General features: G+C 38.9%; 1 protein-coding gene across 3 annotated transcripts in view; it reads right to left on the bottom strand.

The window, feature by feature from the left end:
• WWP1 (WW domain containing E3 ubiquitin protein ligase 1) overlaps window positions 1-21,449 on the bottom strand; it is a 123,668-nt gene that overhangs the window by 101,116 nt on the left and 1,103 nt on the right. The gene's annotated exons all lie outside the window — the stretch shown is intronic.

Below are 21,449 nucleotides of genomic sequence, written 5' to 3'. Positions count from 1 at the left end.
TTTCTATTTTTAGTAGAGACGGGGTTTCACCGTGGTCTCGATCTCCTGACCTCGTGATCCGCCCGCCTCCGCCTCCCAAAGTGCTGGGATTACAAGCGTGAGCCACCGCGCCCGGCCACATCTCCCCTATCATAAATGTAATCTCTTCCTATTTTTCAGCCACTTCATTTTCTTATAGAAAGTGAGTTTCTATTCAATCGTATTTTTAATTTTTAATTTTACTTTCTTTTCTTTCTTTCTTTCTTTGGAGGCAGGGTCTCACTTTTGTCGTCCAGGATAGAGTATAGTGGCATGATCATGGCTCACTGTAGCGTCTAACCACTGGGCTCATGCTATCCTCCTGCCTGAGCCTCTCAAATAGCTGGGACTACAGGCACGCAACACCATGCCTGGTTAATTTCTTTGTTTGTTTTTTGTAGAGATGGGGTCTGTCTATGTTACCCAGGCTGGTCCAGAACTCCTTCGCTCAAGTGAGCCTCCCACCCCAGACTCCCAAAGCACTGAAATATTTTTTATTTTTAAAGATTTATTCCTCTCAAACAATTACATAGAAAAATCTTCTGCTTTACAGTACATGACCTCAAAATTTACCTCTCATTAACATGTATAACATAAGCAAAACATATTCTTACATTAAAATGCACCATGCATATCACAGTTTTGAGTTTGAAGCACCAAATCTTGATTTTTCTGTAGATTCCCTTTTTAATGCTGATTTTAACCATTTCTAAGCTATATGAAAGCCTTGTTCTCAAAATTATTCTATGACCCATCTACTCTAAAGTATTAGTTACATAATGAATACAAATTTATTTCTCTCCCTCAAAGCAACCAACACATAAAATTCACTTTATTTACAGAAATTCAAGTCCAATAGCTAGTGAAACTATTTAACTCAATTGTCTTTTCATTCTCATTAATTCTAATCAAGGACATTTTTGAGTACTTTAAATTCCATCTATGTCCTTGCCTTCTAAATAACCCTGCATCACAGCAAGGCTTCAGTCACACCAGAAAATATAATCAGAGCAATTTAATGTGCTCTTCTTATCAGGGTTCTTGTCCCAATTAATGAGAAAAGTTATAATTACATACCCAAAGCAAAACTAACTAACCACCCTTTCAAGGAAAATGTGTTTCATGTACACTACTTTTGTCATTTTAGTGACAAAGCACTAAAAATACTTCCTGGCACAGAATAAATGCCTAATAAATAAAATCAGCAAGACCACAGACAATTTTTTTTTTTTTGAGATGGAGTCTCACTCTGTCGCCCAGGCTGAGTGTAGTGGTGCGATCTCAGCTCACTGCAACCTCCACCTCCCAGGTTGAAGTGATTCTCCTACCTAAGCCTCCTGAGTAGCTGGGGCCACAGGTGCCCACACCCGGCTAATTTGTGTATTTTTCGTAGAGACGGGGTTTCACCATGTTGGCCAGGCTGGTCTTGAACTCCTGACCTCAAGTGATCGGCCCACCTCGGCCTCCCAAAGTGCTGAGATGACAGGAGTGAGCTACCACGCTTGGCCCATAGACATATAATTTAACCTCTTTCAGTAGCCTTTGTTAAACAGAACTTACGGGAAGCCATTGTTTTTGGACTAAGCTCCTGCACTAGGCCCCAAAAGACCAGACCAAGACAAAATGAAGCCACCCATGCTAAATGCCACATAATCAAACTAAAAGTTCAAGGAAGCAGACAAAGCAGACCAGCAGACCAGCTTCCCCTGAAAACAGATAACAGTCTGAGTCAACATAATAAGGAATTCCCCTCTGCTTTAATCCTTACAAAAAAGTCACCTGACATTAACCAGTCAGCTTTTTTTCTGTTGTTGTTTCCTTGTCCCCATCTCACAAAACCCAGTGTTCTGCCACTACCCAGCAGAAGTTCTCATTCTGTTTTGTAGAATGGAGACTGCCCCATTCATGGATCATGAATAAAAGCCAATTAGATCTGTAACTATATTTATGATAATTTTGTTTTTTGATACCTTCAAGGTGATTATATAAGCACTTTATGAATTATCGAGTACCATATAAATGCTAAATTATTAAGCATGAGAAAAACAATATTAAATAATATTAAATACGAGGAACAATTTTCAATAATGAAAGTTAAATAATGCATTTATAGAAAAATACAGATAGTCCTGCTATATTTATCTGATTTGTATCTGTTAATTCTAAACACTGAGGTGCTTCTGAGATACTAATCCCAGCTTTTTTAAAAAATAATTTCTGATGGAAATTTCTGTAAAAAGATACTACACTCCATCTTGTCCTAGCATCGAGTCTTTGAAATTAAATATACGCTCCTACTTTCTGAAGTGATATACCTACACACTGTCATCTTCTAGGATAACGCCTTCCCTCCCTTCTCCTCCCTCATTTAAACCCTCCTTTTTTGGTCATCAAACAGATTCGGGGCTCATGTACTACTTAAAAAAAACAAGAGCAACAAGAAAAAGGGAGAAAAAAATTCCTTTGATGAACTCACTTCCTAAAATAATGATGTCCAAGCTTCTTTGTCACCCACTCTTCTACCCTTGCAATTTGGTTGCTGCCCTCACCACTCTACTGAAATATTTCTGCTCCCCTTCCAAGGCCAGACAGTGGCCACCTCACACCCACTTTCTCCTGGTCCTGCCTGCACCATGAGACTACAATTCAATCACTCAATAAACACTGATGTGGCCTCCATTCTCTCCCTGAAAAATACTGACATAAGCCTCTAATTTAATCTTTCTAGTAAATCTACTTACCATGTGGCAAAAAAAAAAAAAGGTGATCAATAATCAAACAAACTAGGCATTAGGCATTTTACCATGTGGCAAAAAAAAAAAAGGTGATCAATAATCAAACAAACTAGGCATTAGGTATTTTAACAATTTTTTGAATGAAGTTTTTCAGTATATATAATACATATATATATACTAGGTATATTTTCAGGTGATATATTAAACAGTAGAAATATAAAAACCATATAAAATATGCTCTTTGCTCTCAGTGAGTTTAAAATTTAGTAGCAGAAACAGACACATGACTCAATTTTAAGTTCACTGACAGAAAGGGGTGTGCAGACAGTAACTACAGAAGAACAAAAGCACCTTAATATTATTTGGAGGTAAGAGGTAAAGAGCTGTCAGGAAAGAATTCTGAGAAATGGTAACAGTTGAGATGAGTTGTGGAGGACTCCAATGCAGCAGCTGCACATACAAAAGGAAAGAAGTGGAAAGGAAAGACATGCTTTCAAGACATTTTGTGCCCAGAGAGGTGAGATGACTAACATAAGCAGGTTAAAAAGTAGTTCTGTTAGGAAGGGTATGGGGAGAGAAATGTAAGAGACAAAACTATTAAGGCAGAAAGAAGCTATAGCATGAAGAATACCAGGAAAGCCATACAGAACCACTACATTTTCAGCAGCAAAGGAATATATGTCTATTTTAGAAAAACCCCTTTGACAGTGTTGTAAGGGTAGCCTGAAAGTAGTCTAGGCAGAAAATGGCCTGAAATTAGGGGAAAGAGAAGAGGAAGCAGAGGTATTGAGGAGCAGAATCTATAAGTGGTGGACTAATGACTAGGCCAATTACTTCTTACCATCACTACCACTACAAGTCTTATCTCCAAGCCCATAATTTCTCATCCAAACTAAGCACAGCTTGCTAAATGGTCTCCCTGCCCCACTCTTCACTCCCAACCTAGATCCATCCTCTACCCAGCAGAGTGATCCTTCTAAAGCAGGATACATCATGGTAACTCTGTTTCTAATGTTCTCTCATTTTAACTACAATAAATCCAAACTCATAAATGCCTATGTGATCTGTTGCCCCACCTCTTCCTTCTCCTCTTTATCCATTCCTGCCCGTCCTCAACCTAATTACCCTGAATGCTGTGAAGGAGACTTTGCATTCACTGCTCCATCCAATAGTCCTTTGGCTGCCTTCTCAGTCTTAGAACTCAACTTATATACGATCTCTTCAGAAAGAATTCCTGATCACCATAGGCCAACTCCAGCACCTCGCCTTACTTTATCTGTCCTAGTAATTCTCAATTACTGACGTTCATATATTTTGTCCTCTCACTTCTATCCATACCCCCAACTCTGCCACGATAAGATCCCTGAGGACAGAGACTATCTTATTTACCATTCTATTCCTAGAACCTACGCCAGAGTCTGGCTGGGGAAAGGCCCCCAATTAATAGTTACTGACTGAGGCACAGCACAGCAAAGAGATATATTCTGGAGGCAAAGGTGTGCATGGCATCCTATGAGCAAAGCTTGAGAGTAAACTGAAAGCCAGCCATGCTGTGACAGGTACCCAGTGTACATGCACTCACTCAGGAAAGGCCTACTGCATAGGGAGCAGAACCTAGGTAACCCCAGGACTAACAGTCTGGACAGCAGACAGGAACTATGAAAAGGGGTGAGGAAAACCAAAAGAAAACTTCAAGAAAGAATTTCAAGGAGGAGGAAACAGTGACCAACCCCACCAAGGTAAGATCAGTAAAAAGAGCAAATTGTTTACTGGACAATGTGAAAGTTACGAGGCCCTTAGCAAGAGCAATTTTCATGGAAAGGTAGGACCAGAAGCCTGTGGCTTATGAAGCAAAAAAAAACAAAACCAGAAACTTATTTTCAGATTATTTTGACTAACAAAGAGAAACATAAGTGTAAAAGATGTTTAGAGGATTGTTTTTTGTTGTTGTTTTTATTTTATTTTATTTTTTTGAGACAGAGTCTCACTCTGTCACCCAGGCCGGAGTGCAGTGGCGCAATCTCGGCTCACTGCAAGCTCCACCTCCTGGGTTCACGCCATTCTCCTGCCTCAGCCTCCAGAGTAGCTGGGACTACAGGCGCCGCCACCACGCCCGGCTAATTTTTTGTATTTTTAGTAGAGACGGGGTTTCACCGTGTTAGCCAGGATGGTCTCCATCTTCTGACCTCGAGATCCACCCGCCTCCGCCTCCCAAAGTGCTGGGATTACAGGCATGAGCCACCACGCCCGGCCGAGGATTGTTTTTAATGATGAAAGAGAGTATTATTTACAGGCAAGCAGAAGCTATAGTCATTCGCTGGATGATGATCGCTAACACAAGATCCCTGAGAAGGCAGAACTGGCTGAGATTAAACACAGGTATGGACAAAAACCGCTCTTACTCTGAGATTTGAAAGAGAAAAGAATGCCTATCTTTGAAAATGTCTGGAAACGAAGTTAAGGAAATGTAACCTAATGTCTCCAATTTTCTCGGTGAAGTAGGAGACACTCTTTGGGGCACTGGGAATACAATGGTCAATGAGAATAGACAAAATTCCCTGTTTTACCAGGTATGTGACTAAGGTAAGGAATTTGAGGCAGACAGAGGAGAAACTTGGGCCCAGCTGAGTAGTGGCACCAATCCCCATAGACAAAAATTTTCTTCCAGATCATTTTAATAGTTCACGGTTAGAAACAATGAAACTGTTAAGAGTTGTTTAGAGCATAGGTTCCAGAAGAGAAAGGGGCACACTCCAACTATTATCAAACTAGTCCTGGTCATTCAAATCGATTATTTATATACACTCCCTCTCTTACCTCCATTCATTAAAATTTAGGTAGAGAAAAAAAGATGATTCTCCAGAAAAAAAGTTCACTATTCACACATATTTCTAATTCATTGCCAATTGTCCCCAATCTGGCTGCATGGCAGAATCACCTGGGGACTGTGTTGGGCATTCTAGGTGATTCTCATACAGATTTGGATACCAACGACTTCCCACATGTTCCTCCCACTACTCTTCTCCTTCATTTCTAATCAATCTGTCCGCTCAGGTGTCATCTCTCCAATTTTGAACTAGTTGCTATTTGTCTTCAGAGCACTCTAACCATGTTTTTTTCTCTACCTCCCCTGTTACACTGTTAAAGTCTTTATTACCAAGCTTCATTATAATTCCAGCCTCTAGCCCAATGTCTGGCCCCTACTAAATACTCAATAAATGGGCCAGTCATGTTGGCTCATGCCCATAATCCTAGCACCTTGGGAGGCCAAGGTGGGTGGATTAATTGAGCCCAAGAGTTCGAGACCAGCCTGGGCAACACAGTAAAACCTTGTCTCTACAAAAAAATAGAATTATATATACCCAAAATAAAGGAAATTAAAAAAAAAATTAGCTGAGTGTGGTGGTGCATTGCTGTAGTCAAGAGGCTGAGGTAGGACAATCACTTGAGCCTGGGGAGCTTGAGGCAGTGGTGAGTTGTGATGGCACCACTGCACTCTAGCCTGGGGAACAGAGCTAGACCTTGTCTCCAATAAAAAAAAAAAAAAAAGAAAAAAAAAAAACAAGCAAACAAACAAAAAACCTCAATAAATGTGTATTAAATGAAGATACACAGATACACAATTAATAAAACAACATATTATTACGTTAACTGCTAAGACAACAATAAAAGATGGCTAGAGTGGTTAGGTTAAGAAAATACCTATATAGCACAGAACTGAAATTTTACATTAAAATATCATTAAGAAAACACTATGCAAGTGGGACAATACCCACCTACATCCTCTCCCATCTCTGCCCTAATTCTAAGATTCAAGTCCATGCTCACCTCACCAATATTTCATCTCCACAGCCCAAAACAAATGCTCAATAGAAAAATGTCCAATACAAAAGTAAAGGATCTAAAATGCTAGTTTGACTTATTAAATACTCAAAGAAACAAAAGAATATAAGAGAGAAGCTTATTACACTTGGATACTCCCCGACCTTAATTAAACATTCGAAACACTTTATAAGTCATATGCTAATCCCCAAATTATCAAACATTAGACCCCAAAAGTTTAAGGAAAAGATGGCTTCTTGGAATACAAGACAAATTTTCCCACAGAAACATTGTGACAAATGGTGGTAGGATACCAACACCAAGCCATGAAAGCCCACTGGAACTGTAACAGCCAAACTGTTAATACTTCACAAGGAACACTATCATTCCATGGAGGTATGTCAGGGCTTCCACCAATACTTATTTGTGTGCATATACACTGTTCCTGCAAAATCGAAGCAAAATTCCAAAATAAATTGCTGAGACTAAAAAACAGTACCTAAATCCCTTTGCATGATGCCTAACACAAAACAAATTATAGCTACTTTTATCCAGAATCCCTGATATTAAACTTTTGTCATCAAAACAGATTTATTTATCTCACTGAATACTAAATTCCAAGAATGCCAGGGCAAGACCTCACCACTGTATCCAGCTTGCCTCCCTCAAAGCTTGGCATACTGGAAGTGTTTAATACATACTTGCTACTGAAGAATACTTAGTGTCAACCAAATGCCCAAACAACTAAGTAAATATGAGCAGTAAAACCAAATGGCCTATTTATTCTAGATGCTCTTTTAAATGAACCATCATACTTTTCATACTGATTTCTTCCCCTTAAAGTTATCATCAAAATGAAAAAAGTATTTGGCTGTTAGCAGTCATATAAAAAAAGAAAAAAGTGTAAAGACTCATGTAGAAAATATCCCTCCACGAGTCATTAGTTTCGAAAACACTGTTTTAGACAACAAACAGTTCTGTATCAAATGGCTGAGTGAGATGGGGCATCTAAACTTCACTCGGCCTCAGTTTTCTTATTAAATGAGAATTGGAACATAGAACATATTGATAATTTTTAGCTTAGAATTACTTCACCGAAAATAGTGCATATTTCATGAAAATATGAAATACACAGAAACCATCCATAATTATACCAACCTCACAATGATTTATACAATTATTTTCCTCAAACACACTTTTATAAAGTTGCAATCCTTGTACACAAATCATCTTATTTTCTACTCTCCACCCCTATTTACAGTAAAAAGCTACCCATTACAAACTAGATGGAGTCGTTGGCCAACATCAGAGAACAATTTAATTTATGCTTACAGTTGTGGAAACAACTTTGCAACAATATTCTAGAAGGCCACAAGGTGGTGATGTTGCACCATAAAAAGAATCTTTAAAAAATATTAAAATAGATTATACCAACTTCCCCAAAATGAAATTGACAGCTTTCCTCCATTGCAGGAAAGGATATCAGTTACTATGTTTACTGGAAAACATTAGAAAGAAAAGACAATGTATTCATGAAACTTAGCAGCAACTATTCCAATTTTTAACCTAAGCAGCTATGGGCCTTTAAAAGACAGACAAAAACATAGGGCTTTCTTTGGCATCATTACTCTATTATGTCAACAAAAGATAAACCTAAATGGTATCAGTACAGTACTGAGAATGAGGTAGTTTTTTTCTTTTAATTTGCTATAATTTCTCAGTTTCTTATGCAATATTATATTTGTATATTATACCAAATACCATAGTTTTTACAGTAAAAAATATATATATAAATATATATATGCGTGCATTTGATAGTTTTTTCCCTTACCCTAGTGAACATCAGAAAACAGGTTTCCCACTCCTATCCTGCATGTTTCTGAAGAAAATATAATTCAAATAACACTAAGTACATTAAAACTTGGGTTCCAAACTTACAGAATCAATATAAGTTAACATATAAAAATAGCTATGTATATACTTGCTAGGCAGAAAGGTAAGATGATAAAACCCAAGACCTCATATACTTAGGTGGGGCACCTGAGTGATGCAGAAAACACAGCCAGTCTTAAACATGGAACCTGAACCAGGCCTCTGACTCCAAAATATAACAACAGCAGCAAACATTTACTGGGCTCCTATTATATGTCAGTCACTTTACAAAAAAATTATCTCTAACATTATCAATTATCTATTAGAGTCATCATTATTAGTCCCATTAACAGATAAGAAAAATTAGGTTGAAGTAAATTGCCCAGGGCCATGAAACTTACGTAAGTCTGAATTTGAGGCCAGATTTCCTTGGGCTCAAAGCTAATGCTCTTTTCACTACATACGCACTGCAGAAACAAAATATAAAATAAGAAGTGCTGAGCTAACCCATGCCTTAAAATGAGAAGTTTGCTGTATCAATCTCAAGTTACTATTCTCTTATTTTATCAACTAAAGCTTACGTCAAGTGGTTTTGTGGGCTGTTAAGCTAGCCTTTGAAAATATCTTTCCTTAAGGTTAAAAGAACAATTAATCGTAAAAAGATAAGTGTGTGAAAGTATAAGCACATAAACAATGGAGTAGGTAAGCTGTTAGAGATCATGTTTAATAAATAATTTCCATGTATTCTGGGAAAGCATTCAGGACAACATGACATTCTCACTATGAAGATCAAACTTCAGTATAATCTCTTATTTCAAAATGACACAAACATTTCCATAAGTAATTGGTCACTTTATTCAAACTGATATTTTAATAGTATATTTGCTTAACAGACTTTTTTCCTTAAAATTCAAAAATTTTTAATATTTTGGCATTCCTGAAATACACATACTTGCTGCATTTATGAAGCAGCAGAAAGCAGAGTCATGGAGTTGAGCTGAGGATGAGAAGTGATTAAAGGAATTACTCAGAAACACACAGCTTCTTAATGGCAGGCCAAACCCAGAACTGCTGATGAGACTAGCACTCTTCTACACTGTGCTCGTCATTAGGATATCATTACTCAAAGTTATGTTCACCTCAAAACATCTCCTGATTGTTTCTTAATACATTAAGAATTTTAATGTATCAGCATTTAAGCAGCCATGGAGATGTCCTAACTCTTCAATCCCAAAGTGCCAATTTTAAGTTTGAGAAGAGCACATTTTGGTAATGTAATGTAGAGAACAGTTTTTAAGTCGGACAGACCTACATGCAAACTTCAACTCTATTTGTGCATATTTAACCTGAGTCTCAGTTTTCCTGTCTGTTAAATGAGGTTAATAACACCAAATTAATATAGTACTGTGAGAGTTTTTTTAAAAAAAGGTGTTAATATTAACTGTGGGAAAGTGGAACTCTTTCTAGAATCAGGAATACGAAGGCGCCCAATAGTAAGTAGTTAATTTCCTAGCCCCATCCCACCCTGATCACCCCCACTCTAACCACACTCTCAATTACTCTAAGGCACAGAAACTCTCAATATTTTTCTTCCATATTTCCACAACAATATAGAGAAAAGTAGGTAAAGAAAGCCCCCTCACGCACCTGCAGTAAGGATTAGAAATTACCTTTAAGAACTTGAAAGGAATACAGTACTGCCACATTTTGTTATAAATACACAATTTCAAGATATTTTCAAGTTATTCACATAATAGATACACAATGTTAATTCACTATTTACAAATACTCTTCCTAAGCAGTTTAAAGCATGCCGTAAAGGATAAATTTTCATCAGATATTCCTCATTCTTAGAAGAAAGTATTAGAATCCAAAATACAGGGACACAATCTTTTATCCACAGATACAAAATGCAAAAAGCTAAAAAAAAAGCTGAAAGTTCGTTTAGCAACAAAACCTGACCTGATGTGTGGCTATTTATTAACCTTACTTGTCCACACACAAGCATTTGCCAAACTACAGGCATTGCCCTAGACTTCACTGCGGTTTTATTTAACAGTATATGGAATGGATTACCTTTCCAAAATTCAAGAAAATTCTGAAATAGATCTGACATCAATGAGAAGGTATTATAGAACCAGCCTAGTGAATATGTACTGAAAACTAAGTGCCAGGTTTAAGTCACACAAGAAACCCATGAATTGGGTATATTATTCTCACTTTACATATGATAAAACTAGGGCTTAAACTGAAGTTAACTTAAACAGTAGCACTCAGCCCATAGGTGCCAAAACTCAAATCTAGGTTTGTCTTACTTTATTTAAGGCCCAAGCTCTAAATAGCCAATACATTAATGGAAAAATTAAATCACAAAGAAAGTTTTAAAACAAGTTACAATTACCAAAATTTTTAACCTAGAAAAATGGTATTCCCAAGTATAATATATACCTTCTGTTCAGTATTCACTTGTAAACATCGACACAATATTTCACAGGGCATAGACAAAAAGAGATGGCTATTGTTTTTCCTCGAAAGAAAGGGCTCAAAGACACAGTGAAAACAAACACAAATACAATAGGCTTCTCATGGCCAGGTGCCTTGGCTCAAGCCTGTAATCCCAGCACTCTGGAGGCCAAGGCAGGTGGATCACTTGAGGTCAGGAGATCGAGAACAGCCTGGCCAACATGGTGAAACCCCCATCTCTACAAAAATTAGCCAGCGGGTGTCAAGTACCTATAATCCCAGCTACTTGGGAGGCTGAGGCAGGAGAATTGCTTGAACCCAGGAGGCGGAGGTTGCAGTGAGCTGAGACTGCGCCACTGCACTCCAGCCTGGGCAACAGAGTGAGACTCCATCTCAGAAGAAAAAAACAAAAACAAAACAATAGGCTCCTCAAAAAGAAATGCCAACTAATCCTTTCTACTCAAATTGAGAAAAAAAAAAATCATGGGTTTGGCATATTTTTGACCACAAAATTACTAACATAGCAACCTATGTTTATTTCAACCATATTTTTAGGTTTTTCCTGGAAAAGAGATCTACTCTTCTGATGACAGGATCAGATTTTGGGTCCTGCTGGTCACAAGACTGAGGAGGGTTTGAGTGAGGTAGCCCGTAGGTGTCATCACTGTAGCCCTAAATAACTGTTAGAGATTAGCTTGAAATTTGTTTTGTTTCTTTAATTCAAAATTCAAACCTTTTCTCATGACTTTCCAAATCAACGCCCTTACCCTAAGCAAAGGCTTTTCCCTATAAGAGACACATCATGCCCCCAACCAACCTACTTTCTAGTCAAAAGACCAAATTCTAAATTTGACACATTTCAGAAAAAAATCTCTATTTTTAAGTGGCTTACCTTAGCTAAGTGAAGAGCAATCAGACTATTTAATAATGAATCATAACTTCTAGCTTAACTTTTAGTAGGCATTTTTAAAAAAGAATTAGCTTCACTCAAAATAATTTCTGCTTTTGTAGAAAGAAGTACGGAGGAAATGTTTTGAACATGGAAGCCTAATGGACATCTCTTTGCAGTATCATTTCTCTTGCCTACTCCTCACTGTAATCACCCTGTATCAAGTTTCTAGAGTTTGTTTGGATCAAGTCCTTGGCAATTATCTTAGGCTGTTCTGGAAGGCTCAGATGTTAAGCTCTCTTTGTATTTACATTATACATGTGTACTTAAAGAATACCTGAGGGCTGGGCATGGTGGCTTATAACTTTAATCCCAGCACTTTGGGAGAGAGGGCAAGGTGAGAGGATCACTTGAGTCCAGGAGTTCAAGACCAGCCTGGGAAATGAGGTAAGACCCCCCAATCTCTATGAAAAATAAAAAATTAGGCAGGGCACGGTGGCTCATGGCTGTAATCAATCCCAGAACTTTGGGAGGCCAAGACGGGTGAATCACTTGAGGCCAGGAGTTCGAGACCAGCCTGGCCAACATGGTAAAATCCCGTCTCTACTAAAAATACAAAAATTAGCTGGGCGTGGTGGCATGCACCTGTAATCCCAGCTACTTGGGAGGATGAGGCACAAGAATCGTTTGAACCTGGGAGGCAGAGGTTGCAGTGAGCCGAGATCGCACCACTGCACTCAAGCCTGGGTGACAGTAAGACTCTGTCTTAAAAAAATAAATTAAATAAATAAATAAATAAATAAATAAAAATAGCTAGGTGTCACGGCACACACCTGTACTCCCAACTACTAGGGAGGCTAAGGTGGGAGGATCGTTTGAGCCCAGGAGGTTGGTTAAGGTTGCAGTGAGCCATGATCTTGCCACTGCACTCTAGCCTTGGGTGACAGAACAAGACCTTTTCTCAAAAAAAAAAAAAGGAATACTTTAGCTAGCTAGCTAGAAAAATGAACTCTGACAGAGCACACTGGACCCCAAATAACCAACTCAGTTTCTACCAACAGTTCTCAAACTAATGTGCATAAAATCTCTTGAGACATTTGTAAAAAATGAAGATTCCTAAGCTCCACTCTCAAGGACCATATGAGAAATCTCAAAGGATACTCAAGAATCAACATGTTTAATAAGCATCCCAGACGACTGTTATACAAGGATTGCACTTTGACAAACACTGGTCTATACTATATTTCATCTAATGATGGTGTTAATGATTTCTTGTTCCCAGGCTGCACAGCAAAACCATCACTAGCTGATATACTGGCCAGCCGTGTTAAGTCAGTATCCCAGATTTCATGCTTACCCTTTTAGCAACTTTTTTTTTGTTTATTTATTTGGCCAGGCATGGTGGCTCACGCTTTTAAATCCCAGCACTATGGGAGGTCGAGGTAGAGGGGATCACTTGAGCCCAGGAATTCAAGACCAGCTTGGGCAACATCTCTACTAAAAAAAAAAAAAAAAAAAATTAGCTGAGATGTTAGTGCGTAACTGTAGTCCCAGCTACTTGTAGGGCTGAGGTGGGAGGATTGCTTGAGCCCCCGAGGTCAACACTGCTATGAACCATGATCACACTATTGCTCTCTAGCCTGGGAGACAGAGCTGCCGGAGTCCGTGTCTCAAAAAAAAGCGGGGGGTGGAAATTTGATAAGGAGCTCTGCCCATGCCAAAACAAAGCTAGAACTGTCTTTGAGAAATGAGTAGCTCACAATAAAGTGAATACTTGTTTGAATTTTCAACTTCATAATGCTGAATTACGAGCAATAAACATGATTTAAGGGCCTATGTTCTAGCCACCATGTTTCTGCTTTATAAACATTATTTCAATTAATCCTTACAGTAATCCATTAAGGATAGTATTCTTTACATTTTACAAAATAAGAAACTGAGGCAATCCTGCCATTAAGCAATACTACCAGAAGTCAGGTCTGCCTGACTTTAAACTGTGTCTCTTAACCTGTATACCAAAAGTGCCTCTATTGTTAAAAACTTAAAAAGAGAAGAGCAATCTAGTTTGTTTACTTCTAAGGTAAAGAATATCCTACTTTATACAAAACAGGTTCATTTAACTAATTCTCCTCCCCATTCTAAGTAAACACAGATAAAAAGTAGGACATCTTGGCAAGTTGGGGCTAATGTGTAACCACAGTATCCTAATTTCAAGTCAGGACTCAACAGTCGGCTTCCACCCAGCCCAGTCAATCAGATTTATGAGTATACTGAACAGCTATCAAAAAAACTTGTTTTCCTTGTTTCCTAAAAGGCTATCATACCTACACTCTGTTAATGCTAGGATATTTTTTAACTACCCAAGTAATTTAGGGTAGGGAGGAGAGCCATCAAGAAGCACCTTCATGTAACTCTATCCGTGCCCTTCTTTGTGCCCTGGCCTTTCCTATTTCTATAAATCATGTTTCTCAGTACATCCAATTACCAAACTCCTCCCCGCAACAGCCAATGTACTATTTTCAGAAATTTGCAAAGAGATTTGCATTAGGATGTAGGGGCCCGTTTTTTAGTGTACATGAAATGCTTCAAAAATACTTCACAGCTATGCACTAATAACCTAAATTGTTAAAATGAGATGCATTCACTACTCCACTCAGAAGCTACAATGTAATAAAAACTAAACACTCATTTTCTTCATTTTACCTTTAACCATGGCATTACTTAGCAGCCAACTTGAACGAAAAACAAACAAAAAATACTGCTAAGACTAAAATAAAGCAATAGTGGATAAGGTTAAGTGATAAAGCGAGAAAAACCAAGATAGCAATCAATGAATCTACCTGTTCCTGGAAAGGAGAAGCAGCACCTTATTCACTGTATTTCCATAAGAGAGGATTACCATTCCAGTCTCTAGAAGGAAAGAGAATTCTCTCCACTACAATGACACCTCTCCAAGGAAGAGTAGCTTATCCCAAGCTTTTTCAAGACATTGCAAACAGAAAATGCCATTGGGGCTGGGAGCGCGGGGGGACACGTTGCTCACTCTGGTCAAGGCCAGAGTGACAGTCAAGAAACCCTGCTCCCCTAGGTCTCAAATCCAATCACAAGCGCAGAGGGAATCAATCTCTGCCCATCTGCGGCCCATTTTCTGCATGGGATGCTGTCTGTTCCAATTCACGAGATGGGGTAAATCACTACTTCCGAGCAGCATGGACTCTTGGGTCCCGTACTTTGTTAGATCCCACTGCCCTCAAGTAGAAAGCAAGTCAATCCTGCCCCATTATGGTGGCATACTAGGAAAAACCTCAGAGGCCACAAATGTTCTCTTCTTTTCCAACCAAGGAGAGTGCTAGCTATTCCCATCTATGTAGTAAGCCAGATGTGCTGTCATTTGCACTTTTTAGACTCAGCTTTCCCTGTGGCATGCTCAGACTCAAAATCCAGATTTGCGGAAAGTAGTAAGCTGCCTAAGCTTCAGCTTCCAAAACAGTTTTCCGGAAGTCCTGTTTTGGTATAATAAAGCTCATGTTATACTTAAATAAAATTTATGGTAATCTGTTACACTGGTGGCCCCAAATGGATTCACACATTTGTACCCTTGAACCTGGGCTAGATTTGTGACTTGCTTTAACCAGTATAACGAGACAGAAATGATACTGTGTCCCTTACAAGCCTAAACCTTAAGAAGATCTGGTTGCAGACCAGGCATGGTGGCTCACACCTGTAATTCCAGCACTTTGGGAGGCCAAGGTGGACAGATCACCTGAGCTCAGGAGTTCCAGACCAGCCTTGCCAACATGGTGAAACCCCGTCTCTACTAAAATACAAAAATTAGCTGGGCATGGTGGTGTGCATGCCTGTAATCCCAGCTACTCGGGAAGCTGAGGCAGGAGAATCACTTGAACCTGGGAGGTGGAGGTTGCAGTGGGACGAGATTGAGCCACTGCACTCCAGCCTGGGTGACAGTGAGACTCCCTCTCAAAAAAAAAAAAAAGATCTGGTTGGTTCTGTTTAGTACTCTTTTTTTTTTTTTTTTTTTTTGAGACGGAGTCTCGCTCTGTCACCCAGGCTGGAGTGCAGTGGCGCAATCTCAGCTCACTGCAAGCTCCGCCTCCCGGGTTCACGCCATTCTCCTGCCTCAGCCTCTCCGAGTAGCTGGGACTACAGGCGCCCGCCACCACACCCGGCTAATTTTTTGTATTTTTAGTAGAGACGGGGTTTCACCGTGGTCTCGATCTCCTGACCTCGTGATCCGCCCGCCTCGGCCTCCCAAAGTGCTGGGATTACAAGCGTGAGCCACCGCGCCCAGCCCTGTTTAGTACTCTTGTGAGCCCTAAGCCATCAGCTACCAGGTAAGGCCAGTAACTCTGCTGGAAAGGCTACATGGAGAGAAAAGCAGCCATTATTAGAGTGATCACCAGCAAAACCTGTCCAACTGAGCCCAACCCAGGAAAGCAAAACTGTAACAAAGAAAATGGTTGTTTTAAGTCACTTGGTTTAGGGCTGTTTGCTACACAGCAGTACATAACTGAAACAACACTCACCTGGTTCCTTATGTGTTCTGCATAATTTGTTCAAACCCCAGAAAAAGGAGAGGTAAAATTAATTACACTCTGCAAAATTACAACCTGAGAAGATGAAGTCCTATGCCCTTGTTAATGTTAGTGATTCCACTAAACTCCAGGTTCCAAGAGGAAAGGCTTCATATCTGTCATCTCAACACTGTACTCCCAGCACCTAGAAATATGTCTGGCACATAGTAGGTACACCAGTATGTGCTGTGAGTGAACTGTAGGTTTAAGAAATGTCAAGACTAGGCTGGGCGTGGTGGCTCACTCCTGTAATCCCAGTACTTTGGGAGGCCGAGGCGGGCAGATCACCTGTGGTCGGGAGTTCAAGACCAGCCTGACCAACATGGAGAAACCCCGTCTCTACTAAATATACAAAATTAGCCAGGCGTGGTGGTGCATGCCTGTAATCCCAGCTACTTGGGAGGCTGAGGCAGGAGAATCTCTTGAACCCGGGAGGTGGAAGCTGCAGTGAGCCAAGATCGTGCCATTGCACTCCAGCCTGGTCAAAAAAAAAAAAAAAAAAAAGAAATGTCAAGACTAAATCAACAAATGCTACTCTTCCTTATAACTTAAAAACCATCTGGGCCGGGCGCGGTGGCTAAAACACCATCTGACATATGGTTTTACATTATACATTCCCTAAAAAAGTTGTTTAAATGTATGAATTGACATGTCCACTAAGGAGGGCTTTTTAATATCTTTGGGTTTTTTTCAATGGTAGAGCTTATGATCTAATACCAAAAATAATAAAATATCATGATATATATAGGTTGAGTATCCCTAATCCAAATATCCAAAATCTGAAATACTCCAGTGAATGTTTCTGTTGAGTAATGTAGGTGGCTCAAAGTTTCCCATTTTGGAGCATTTCAAACTTTGAATTAGGGATACCCAATCTATATATATTTTGGAAATCAGATCCTGATTTATATTCTCAAAAAATGTAAATTTTCAAAGACTAAGCTTTTATAAAAGGGAAATACAAATTTCATTTGTAAAAGCAACAGAATTAAATTCAAAATTTTCAAAATAAAATAAATATCTACATTTCACCAATGTAATTTTCCAGATAAGAAATCAACTTTTGCTTTATCCTTGACAGGAGAATAACTATTCTGTGGTACAATGCTTACAAATTTAAATATCACCTACCAATAGCCACTGCAGTGAGATTACCATTTTAACACAAAGGAAAAAACTGACAAGTTTACCTCTACACGGTACAAACGTTTAACACATTCCAAACAGGTAAATTCAAATCCTTCACATACAGCTCTTAACTAATGTTCCATTGTACATGAAGAGTAAGAAGTCTGGTGGGAAAAGAATACTGACATAGGAACAAAAATAAGAGTTTTAGTTGTAGTTCTAATTGTGGCCACTAAGTAGCCACATACTTTGGAAATTTAAATTTTTAAACTTTTTTTTTAGCCTCAGCATATTCATCTAAAAAGCAATAATTGGCCAGAAGCGGTGGCTCACGCCTGTAATTCCAGCACTTTGGAAGGCCATGGTGGGAGGGCCACGAGTCCAGGAGTTCGAGGCCAGCCTGGGGAAACACAGCAAGACTCCATCTCTATAAAAAATTTTAAAAATGTAGCTGGGTGTCATGACATACACGTGTCGTCCCAAGTACTTGGGAGGCTGAGGTCGAGGCTGCAGTTTAGCCATGACTGTGCCACTGAACTCTAGCCTGGGCAACAGAGCAAGATCCTGTCTCAAAAATAAATAAATAAAATATAAAGCAATTATTACTTCCTAACACACCTACTTATCAGTTGTCATGAGAACCAAATGATAAATATAGTTATTATTTACAAATGTGAAATGCTATACTAACATAAAGTATAGTACAATTCTTAATGCCAGCAAAAACAATAAAATTCATCTATGTATGTTTTTATCATTTTTCTTCCATTAAGTATTAGTAACTAGTTCCTTGGATACCACTATAAAAGGGCAATTTATTGGATTTTCCAATGCTCATTATAATTGCATCATATTTTTATACAAAGAGTAAAAAACAACCCAGTCTTTCTAATAATTATGAAATCAAAGTTTATTAACATGTAATAACATGCTATGATTACCTATTACCAGGGAGATAATCTTATAGGTGCAGAAAGGTCAACTGTTTACCAATCACATTACGCTTTAACCGTACTAGCTAGCTACTTAATCCACCCAAAAAAAATTGAGTAGGAATCTTCATTTACATTGTAAAGTCTCCATTTTTATTTGATAAAGCCTTCCTGAAAGAAAAGAGTATTCTGAAGGTATAAATGAATAGAGAAGATAAAGTTCTTTTTTTTTTCTGAGACAGTCTGGCTCTGTCGCCCAGGCTGGAGTGCAGTGGCGCAATCTCGGCTCACTACGAGCTCCGCCTCCCGGGTTCACACCATTCTCCTGCCTCAGCCTCCCGATAAAGTTCTTAAAGTTTCTTATTTCACTTACATCACCTCTCTCCTCCCTACTCCCCAGCCCAAAGTGAGACATGCAAAGAAAGTAACAATCCAAATGAATGATCTGATATTGCTAACTGCTATTCTCTACCCAGTTCATCCCTCAGACTCACCAGCTCTCATGCACATATTAAACAAGGAGGGTAGATACTCTGAGGAAAGTCTAGGACTCCAGAATCACAAAATGTTAAAAACTAGAAGGAATCTTGTGGGATCATCTAGTCTTACTGACAAGGTCACTTAAAGGCAGTAACTATATTTAATTGATGGTAAAGCCATTACATTATCTTCATACATGAAAGAAAACCATCATTGTCAACAATCTCCTAATTCCACTTTACCCACCAGCTGAATGATGCTTCAGGCAAATCATTTAAACTCCAGGGCTAGTTTATTCTGTAATATAATAGCAAATAACATTAGTCAAAATTCTCTGTAAACTGTCAACCACAACACAAATGTAACATTGTGTCTCTGTATATATACAGCATATCTCTACAGTAAGAGTTCTTATCAGTACACAGAAGAACCTGAAGGTTCTACTGTTTTAAAAAGCTCCCAGTAGGCCCGGCACGGTGGCTTACACTGTAATCCCAGCACTTAGGGAGGCCAAGGCAAGCTGATCACTTGAGCTCAGGAGTTCAACACGAGCCTGGGCAAAATAGTGAGACCCCATCTCTACAAAAAAAATACAAAAATTAGCTGGGTGTGGTGGCAAGCACCTGTAGTTCAAGCTACTCGGGAGACTGAGGCAGGAGAATCTCTTCGGCCTGGGAGGCGGAGGTTGCAATGAGCCTAGAAGGCGCCACTGCAGTCCAGCCAGAGGGACAGGAGTGAAAGAAATCCTGCCTCGAAAATTAAAAAAGCTCCAAGTAATTCTGAGATGAGTGTCATGGATGACCTTCAGGTGGTCCATGGACTCCCCTAAAATTATATCCACAAAGCATAGGCGCATATGGAAATTTTCCAGGCCAGCATTTTACCAAGAATTAGTAATCCCCAAAAAGTTGTAAAGTAGCACACATATGCTGAGGGTAAAGCTTCATGATCTTGCTCAAAATGGTACCACTGTTCTCCCAACCAACATGGATCAGAATCAGTTATTTTTACTTTCTTCATTTGCCCTCTCATCAAATTTTGGCTATTCGACTTCCTTTCTTCCTTTCCATTTGCGTGCTCCACAGCTCAGATCCTCACTACCCATGACTACAACTGGGAGGTCTTTCTACCTCCAGGCTCTCCCTGCCTCAATTCACACTACAGGCCTCTATCCCACTAATCCTTCTGAAACAAAGTGTTCAAATTGTTTCACTCCCAACTCAAAATCATGTGTCCCACCACCTAGTAAATCCAAGGTCATAAGTCTGGCATTAAAACCAACCCACAAACTGGTCCAAATTTTTACTTCAAGTTTTATCACCCTTTATCCTGGTACAAATAAGTTTATGTTCCACCCAAACATAATTACGTGCCGTTTCCCAAACAGGAACTCTGTGCTCTCTTAGAGATACCTCTCTGCTTGGATTACCTTTCCTGCCTATCCAAAGTCATAATCGTCCTTCAAAACCACGATTTCAGAAGCCAGAAGCTCTACAAACTAACCCTCTTATCCCTACCTTGCCAAGTAAGATCTGAGCTCTACTCTCTTTGAAGTTGACTTCTGAGAGGATTTTGGTACCATGTATGAAACGTATATATTAAAAGACAAATAGGGCATTTGTGTATAGCCCTATCTACCTAATTAGTGTGAAGGCAGAAATTGCTAATCGGTTCATCTTTGTATTTTCCAAAATACCTCCCACAATTATGCAGTAAATGCTTAACAACTGTACAAGGAAGTAAAGGAAATTTCAGCCACCGTGGGGTAAACAGCAAAGATTACCATCTCTTTGAAGGCAGAAACTTTATCTGTGACATCCTGTATTATGCCGGTAGCTCATAATTATTGCTTTTCAAAACCCTGATGTAGATCTTACCAGCAGTTTCACATTTTAAGGTAAGAACTATCTGAAAATGTTAATAAGCTATGTCCCAAAGAACTATTCCACATACTTACAATTCTCAATCTGAGTAGCTCCCAACACTTGGCTACTACACTTTCCATTTTTTAAAATACTAACCATTTATGAAAAATGATCATTTCTAGTCGCAGCTAATTTACTACTTGATGGCTAAAAACAAGTCACCCACAATAAAAGAATGACTTTTCTTTTTTAAAAGGTGCATTTTGCTTGTATAATACACACAGATTTGCTGAGACAGGTAAAGTGGATTTACACATAAACATGAACTCTTGTTAAAAAAAAAAATGCAGGTAACTGTAAACCAAGTATTTCAGGTAAAAACACCAAATGGGGAAAACAAAGATAACTTTGGATATGATTTTTTTTCCCACTACTGTTACCAGTAACATTTTAAAGCAGAAACACAAAATCTTGTTCCACATTAACCTACACGCACACACACAAAAAAATTGTTAAACTTATCAAATAGAAAAAGAAGGCAAAATCAAGCCCCTGGAAAATATTTTATTCTGAAAGAGTAAAAATGTCAAAATTATAACAGACACTACTCTTCTTTGGTAATGATGGTTTCATATATTTACCAGAGCAAAGAA

Source organism: Hylobates moloch, unplaced genomic scaffold, assembly GCF_009828535.3.
Source record: "Hylobates moloch isolate HMO894 unplaced genomic scaffold, HMol_V3 SCAFFOLD_9, whole genome shotgun sequence".
Taxonomy (NCBI): Eukaryota; Metazoa; Chordata; class Mammalia; order Primates; family Hylobatidae; genus Hylobates; species Hylobates moloch.
Note: the sequence above shows the minus strand (reverse complement) of the source record. Positions and strands in the feature narration are given on the sequence as shown.